Below are 8,000 nucleotides of genomic sequence, written 5' to 3' on the forward strand. Positions count from 1 at the left end.
CGACCTCCGCCCCCGGGCTCGGGGGTTTGGCTCCCGCGAGCTCCGGGCGCGGTCCGGCCCCTCCCTGGCCCTTGGGCCTTCACTTTGCCGGCCCGGCGCCGGTCCGCGGTCCTTCTGCGCCCGAGTGCGGACGCCCCCGCAGGAGGCGGCCAGACAGCGCCACCGCACGCCAGCAGGGGGAGCAGGCGGGACGCTGGTGGACAGACACCGGAGTTTCTGGGTCAAACCTTTGGCTTTAAGATAGAGAAACTGAGGCCTGGGAATCCTTATTTGCGCTTTTTATTTCTTTGGGCGAAATTCCAATCAAGATTTCGATTTCCCAGAGCACACATGGTGGTGTTGGAATATTATCCACCCAGTGGAGGTTGGAAGGATAAAGGGGTTAATACACATAAAGCTCATTATAACACAACCTAGTACAGTGATAGCTTTCTTTGTGTGTGTGTGTGTGTGTGTGTGTGTGTGTGTGAGTCGGAGTCTTACCATGTTGCCCAGGCTGGTCTCGAATCTGTGGGCTCAATCCTCTTGCCTCCGCCTCCCAAAGTGCTGGGATTACAGGCATAAGCCACCATGCCTGGCCTCAATTTTAAAATATATTAAAATTAAAACATTTTTGTAGACCCTTGAAAGTACAGTGGGCCATAAGACACTGAGCCTACTGTGCCTCATGGAGAAGTCAGGTTGGCACTGAATTATTTGCTTGTACCCTGCTACCTCCTGTTCACTGACTTGATTGTAAAGATATAAAAATGACAGGTTTAGAACTGTTATTTAATAACCATTTTCTTTTGGGGGGGGTTGGAGTCTCACTCTGTCACCCAGAATGGAGTGCAGTGGCCGCTTCCGGCCACCGCAGCCTCGACCAGCTGGGCTCCGGCCATCCTTCCGCCTCAGCCCTCCAAGTAGGTGGAACTACAGGCGCGCACTACCACGCCCGGCTAATTTTTTGATTTGCTGTAGAGATGAGGTCTCATCAAGTTGCCCAGGCGGGTCTTGAACCCGCGGGCTCAGGCAATCCACTCACCTTGACCTCCCAAAGTGCTGGGATTACAGGCTGAGCCACTGAGCCCGGCCTAATAACCATTTTCTATAAATACATGAGGACATTGTAAATATGATTGGTCCTGGACAGACTATTGATACAGTAGGCTGTCCCTAACACTATAATTACTGCTGTGGAAATAAGAATTCACTCAAGTTTTCTGAGGGGCTGTGGAAATATGAATTCACCTAAGCTTTCTGAGGGGCAATTGATTCAATAAATCAAAACCCTGAAAACATTTGTTCCACCCAGTAATTCAACTTGTCAGATTTTTTCTCCCAAAGTAATCACCAGTGAGGGGTATCAATTGTTAGGTCAAAGTTGTTTATCAGAATACTATTTCTTTTTTTTTTTCTTTGAGTTGGAGTCTCACTCTGTCGCCCAGACTGGAGTGCAGTGGCATGCTCCCGGCCACCGCAGCCTCGACCTGCAGGGCTCTGGCAATCCTTCCCCCTCAGCCTTCCAAGTAGCTGGAACTACAGGCGCGCACTACCACACCCGGCTAATTTTTTTTATTTATTTATTGTAGAGATGAGGTCTCGCCAAGTTGCCCAGGCGGGTCTCGAACCCGCGGGCTCAGGCAATTCACTCACCTCGGCCTCCCAAAGGACGGGATTACAGGCTGAGCCACCGAGCCTGGCCAAGAATACTATTTCTCGTGGTAAAAAACTGGAGACAAACTGAGCGTGTCACAGCAGGACTTGAGTTAAAGAAATGACAGTACCTCCATAAGATGGAAAAACATGCAATTGTTTAAAATGATGTAACATAGTGTTGAATGGCATGGAGAATGTTCATAGTTATGGGATGAAACAGGAAAAAAAAGCTATGAAACAGTAATATAGTAATATCAGTTGTAAAGCTCTGGACTGCAAGTCACAGAAACCCCAACTTAAACTGGCTTAAACAATAAAATAAATCTGTTGGTTCAAGTAATTTTAAAAGTCCCATGGCAGTTAGGGCTTCAGATGAGGTTTGATTCAGTTAATGAAGTCATCAAGACCTGGTCTCTCTCCATTCCTTTTTTTTTTGAGTTGGAGTCTCCCTCTGTCGCCCAGGCTGTAGTGCAGTGACGCACTCACAATCAGCCCAGCGTCGACCTGCTGGACTCCAGCGATCCTTCCGCCTCAGCCTTCCAAGTAGCTGGAACCACAGGCCCGTGCTACGGCACCTGGCTAATTTTTTATTTATTGTAGAGACTCATCTCACCAAGTTGCCTGGGATGGTCCCGAACGTGCAGGCTCAGGCAATCCACTCGCCTCAGCTTCCCAAAGTGCTAGAATTACAGGTTTAGCCACCAAGCCTGACCTAATTTTTTTATTTATTGTAGAAACGAGGTCTCACCAAGTTGCCCGAGATGGTCTCGAACTTGCAGGCTTAGGCAATCCACTCACCTCGGCCTCCCAAAGTGCAGGGATTACAGGCTGAGCCACCGAGCCTGGCCCATTCTGCTTTTCATAGTGTCAGTTTGTCCTTAGGTGGATTATCTGCCTGGTGTCAAGATGCTGCCAGCTGTAACCAGAGCCACATGCTTCTTCATTCGTTCATCTAATGGAGGGGAGGTCATCTTTTTTGGTAACCTCCTCAAAAGACAAAACAAGCTTTCTTTCCCAAGAGCCCTCAGCAAAAATCTTCTTATATGTCACTAGTACATGTATGAGCTAGTCATGTGCCTGGGGGAATGGGAATTGCCCATTGGTATAACCAACTGGGATCAGTCCCTGAAGCTGTGGGTGGGATTCATCATATTTCAGTTCCTGTTAATAAGGAGATGGACTGATATGGACCTTGTGGCAGCAACCTTGTAGTCAACCAATTTTATAAAATATGTATATATAAATATATGTGAGGCAGGGTACAGTAGCTCATGCCTGTAATTCCAGCACTTTAGGAGGCCAAGGTGGGAGGATTGCTTGAGTCCAGGAGTTCAAGACCAACCCAGGCACATAGCAAGACCTTGCTTCTACCAAAAAAAAAAAAATATTAGTCACACTTTGTGTGCCTATACTTTCAGCTACTCAGGAGGCTGAGGCAGGAGGATCACCTGAGCCCACCTCGAGGCTAGAGGCTGTGGATAGCCGTGATTATGCCACTGCACTCCAGCCAGGGCAACAGAGTGAGACTCTGACTCAAAAATAAATGAACAAACCAGAAAATAAATGTGCCTGGATCCCAAAAAATCTAGAAGGAAAAAATCCAAAAAGTCAAAATGGTCATCTCTTGGTAGATGAAATTATAGGTGAAATCTTTTTTCCTTTATGCTTTTTTCTGCATTTTATATAATTAGCATGTATTATGTAAACACAAATAGTAAACTTTGTTTACAAAAATAACGGACATATCCCACTATTTCCCTTTACTCCAGCCTCTACCCCAGCAAGGGTCCCAGAGTGACTGAAGTCAGAGGCCCCACGGAGCCTTTGGTTTTTCTGCGGATAGAACCAAATCCCAGTGCCCCTTGTTTGCTGGACAGCTGCCACCAAACCACTCTCATTGCATTAACCTGGATGCTGCAGCCTGTAGGGGCCACACCTTGGGCTGCAAAGGGTTGACCAGCCAGCCAGTAGAACCAACAGTGGAGACAGTGGCCACAATAGTACCAGGAACATTCTGACATCAGCAGCACGGGAAGCCCAAGGTCTCCCAAGACAGATCTCTGCTCGTAATCCATGCCTTTTATGTGGCAGCATGTAATTTAGGCCAGCAACTTTCCTTGGGTGGGGCTGTGGTTGGGGTTTAGTCTCTGATGGAGTCAGCCTTCAAGACAGGGTCAGGGTTAGCCCTTAGTTTAAGGCCAGGTTTAGAACTGGATATGGGGCTAAAGTCAGGGCTCAGTCAACGATTGGGCTTAGTCTTCAATCTGTGAACAGGATCGAGGCTCAGTATGTGACCAGGATTGTGACTCAGTCAATGACTAAGCTCAGGGCTCAGCCTTTGACCAGATTCAGAGCACAGTCTAAGGTCAGGGCTCAGTGTGTGACCAGAGTTGTGTGACCCAGAGATAGAATTCAGTCTGAGATCAGGGTTCAGTCAATGATTAGGCTCAGAGCTCAGTCTGTTACCAAGATCAGGGCTCAGTCTTCCACCAAAGTCAGGGTTCATTCTAAAATAAGAATTGGTCTGGACTGGGGTTAGAGAGTTCAGTCTGTGACAAAGGTTCAGTCTTAGACTAGGATAAGGATCCAGAACCAAGGTCTCAAGTTGGGACCAGCCTTACTTGTTGGGCTTGGATCAGGGCTCAGTATGTCATTAGAGTCAGGGCTCATTTTAAGGTGATGGTCAGAGTTCAATCTAGAGCTGGAATAAAGGCTCAGTCTTGGCATGAAATTAGGGCTCAGTCAACATCAAGAAAAGGGTTCAAGTTGTGTCTGGGATCAGGATCACGACCAGAGTTTAATCTGGCTCTATGCTTTGTTCTGAGCTCCAATATGAAGTTTCTGGAGACATGGGAATCCAGAGCAGGTCAGCCTGCAAGAAATAAGAGCCTCTAGACAAGCTTACCAGGGTCTGGTCACTGCAGTAAGCTTCCCCTTGCTTGCTGAGGCCAGGTGTCCTAGAGCCTTCTAACCTACATGGCTCTGCTGCTTAAGATCCCCTCGCACCAGAATAAAAATAGCCACTCACTTCAGAGCAGCTGACAGCAAGTGCTGGGCTGCCTGGGAGGAGGGGGAGCAGAGGAGAGGGAGGAGGGATGCCTGAGCTCAGCCCCAGCTGTGTGACCTTGGGAAAGTCACTCCTCCTTGAGCCCATTTCCTGAGTGGCAGAATGGGGGGTAAGGATGACACCTGCCTCAGAGGGTGGGAATGAAGAGCCAGTGACATAACATGTGGCACTTGTTACCGATGAGAAACTCAGACTGAAGTCTTGGGAGAAGAAATTCTCCTTTGTGTCCTGTATACTTCCTCCTCAGGGAAGTCCTCCCTGATGTTTGCCTCTCTCCCACCTGCCCACAATATCCTGAATCATCCCCTGCACCTTCCCAGACTTTTCCCAAATGATGGTCGCCTGACCTCCTTCATGGTGGGCCTGGGTCGGGGGACCAGGGAGGGAAAGGAAGGAGGACAGACCCTTCTGTTTCATTGCCACCCCCAGGTACCCCTGGGAGGTGCAGTGAGGAAGAGGATGAACAAAGAAAGGAGAAAGACTCTCTCTCTTCCCTGCTCATATTGTGTTTACTCCGAGTCAAAGGGCTGGAGGGCACATGTCCAAATTTCACATCCTTTCACAGCCAGAACCTTCCCCTCTATACTTTGTGCCTGCTGTTCTCTCTGCTTCCCAGGGCATTGCTCCTCTTCAATTTGGCAACATGAACTCTCCTTCAAAGAAGGGGTTCAATGGTCACCTCCTCTGTAAAGGAGAAATATCCACCACCCCTTAGGAGCCATGCTCTGTCCTCTCTGGCTGTGTAATCCCTGGGCCTCAGTTTCTTACTCTGTCAAATGAGGGTCTTATTAGCAATCTCACAGGGTTAGTATGGGGAGTAACTGGGTTGCCCTGTCAACCACCAGTGTCCTGTCTTCCCATGCCTGACCCAAACAGCCTGAAGGATATAGCACTAAGAGTTTCCGGCAGGAGACTGGTTGAGCTGTACCCTCTAGCTCAGTATACCACCCTACTCCCCCCAGAATGAGGGAAGAGAGGGAACCAGAAAGGGCCTCCAGAGACAGCCGTCTCCAAGGGGGCGGCTCTCCCTGGCAGCTGCCCCCAGCCTGCCGCCCTGAGCCCCAGAGCCTGTTATCAACCTCCTTAGTCATCACACCAGGAGCTCAAATATAGCTCCAACTCGTTCCTTTCTCAGCCAGGGCCCGCCCTCCCACCCCATCCCCTGGCAAGGCCAGGCCTGCATCTCAGAGCCCCTTACCCTACTTCTCAGGAATACAGTGACTCTCAGCCTCAGTGTCAGCATCCACCAAACGAGCAGACTGAAGTAGATGACGATGACGACGACGACCACCAGGACTATGGGGCAGCCATCTTTACTGACAGCCTTCTGTACTGGGCTCTGTAGTAAACATTTTCATACACATTGTCTTGTTTAACCTTCACAGCAGACTTACAAGGTGTCTACTGCTTTTATCTTTCACAAATCGCGGATGAGTGACCTCTCCAAATAGGTCAGTGGCCGAGCTAGAAACAAAGTCCCCTGCAGGGTCTGAGCTCAGAGATGAGGACAATGGAAAATAATGGGTGCCCTCCTGGAGTAGAGGAGCCCTCTGCATACTCGTTTGCATGACATTTGCCTGGCTTCCAAGGGCATTGATGTCCCTGTCCCAGTCCTAGATGGCTGAGCCCTAGGACCGTCCCAGGGGCCTAGGTCTGCCCTCTGCCCCTCATTCCCTCCAAGATTGCGTCAGAAGCTGAGGACTTTAGGAGCCTCTGCTTTCTCATCTGAAAACTAGGAGTCAGAGGGCTAGGCAGGGTGAATTCAAATTATCCTTCTTTTTGGGGGTGACCTAGGCATCGCCACCTTGTCCACTCTTGCATCCGCCCTCACCGCTATGTTCACCTTCTCCAACTCCACCACCACCTCTTCTGCTCCATCTCGTCTTCACTTTTGTCACCACCTTCATCACTATCCCTTCACTCTCTTACCTCCACCATAAGCTGCAGCTTTGTTGTCACTTCTGCTGCCTCCACTATCACCATTACAATCTGTACCATCACCTCCACCACCATTGCTGCACCATCATCATAATTACGTCTGTCATCATGTCTACCACTACAACCCCCTTCCTCATCACCACTGTCATCATCTCCATCAACACTGTCCAAAGCCTTTTCTACCCCAGTGCTCTAATATGGCCCGAGTCTCTGCCCCTGCAGATTCCAGCAAAGACGCTGGCCTGAAAATACAGACTAGACCCAGAGACAGTCAAGCAGAAGTAGCAAGTGCATCCAGAAGGGGAGAATGGGGCATCTGCCCACATGTGGAGAACTGCACAGGCCCATGCAAATGCAGAGGTGCCTACTGACCAACGAGAACTCTGGGCACAGAACTCAACATTTTCTTCCTAAACCAGGTGGGATTACTCCTCTGTAAGCAATCCAGCAATTCTGGAGGGAATGGGATTTCAGGGACTGCTTAGCAGATAGGAGTGGGAGTGGAGGGGAGATAGAAATAGACCTCAAGCCGGGCTCGGTGGCTCAGCCTGTAATCCCGTGCCTTTGGGAGGCTGAGGTGAGTGGATTACCTGAGCCGGCGGGTTCGAGATCCGCCTGGGCAGCGAGACCTCATCTCTACAATAAATCAAAAAATTAGCCGGGCGTGGTAGCACGCACCTGTAATTCCGGTTACTTGGAAGGCTGAGGCGGAAGGATCGCCGGAGCCCAGCAGGTCGAGGCTGCGGTGGCGGGGAGCGGCCACTGCACTCCAGTCTGGGCGACTGAGTGAGACTCCAACTCAAAAAAAAAAGAAATAGACCTCAGCCATTCCTGGCCAAATCTGATCTCTGTCACTCATTCACTCTTCTCATTTATTCTCATTTATTCATTCATTCGACAAACACTCTCCTTGGTCTACTAGGGACCAGGCCCAGTGCTAGGTCCTGATTATAGGAGTTCTCAGGCCTGTTTTTGACCCTCTTGCCAGTCTGTTCCCCTACTGCTGGGTCCTTCTTTACCTGAGTTCCCTCCCCCCAGATACTCCAGTTGTCTTGAGCTAGTCTTGGATCACTGAGTTTCCTCACTGAAACTCAGGATTCCTCTCTCCCATCCCCTGGTTCACCAGGCAACCTTGAGCAAGTCCCCTTCCCAAACCATACTCTGTGAGGACTGGAGAAAGGAAAGCTGAGAGAAGCTGGGCTGGGTCAGGCCTGGCTGTGTGGACATCTGAGGGCAGCGAGGTGTCTGCAGAAGAGGAGGGGCCGGTGCTTAGACTGAGAAAGGACTGCAGTGGCTGGAGCCTGAGTGTCTGGTTCTAGGATGGGAAGGATTGAGCCAGCAGGGGCATGCGGTGGGG

This window comes from Carlito syrichta, unplaced genomic scaffold (assembly GCF_000164805.1).
Source record: "Carlito syrichta isolate Samal-C Ts95f unplaced genomic scaffold, Tarsius_syrichta-2.0.1 Scaffold302276, whole genome shotgun sequence".
Lineage (NCBI taxonomy): Eukaryota > Metazoa > Chordata > Mammalia > Primates > Tarsiidae > Carlito > Carlito syrichta.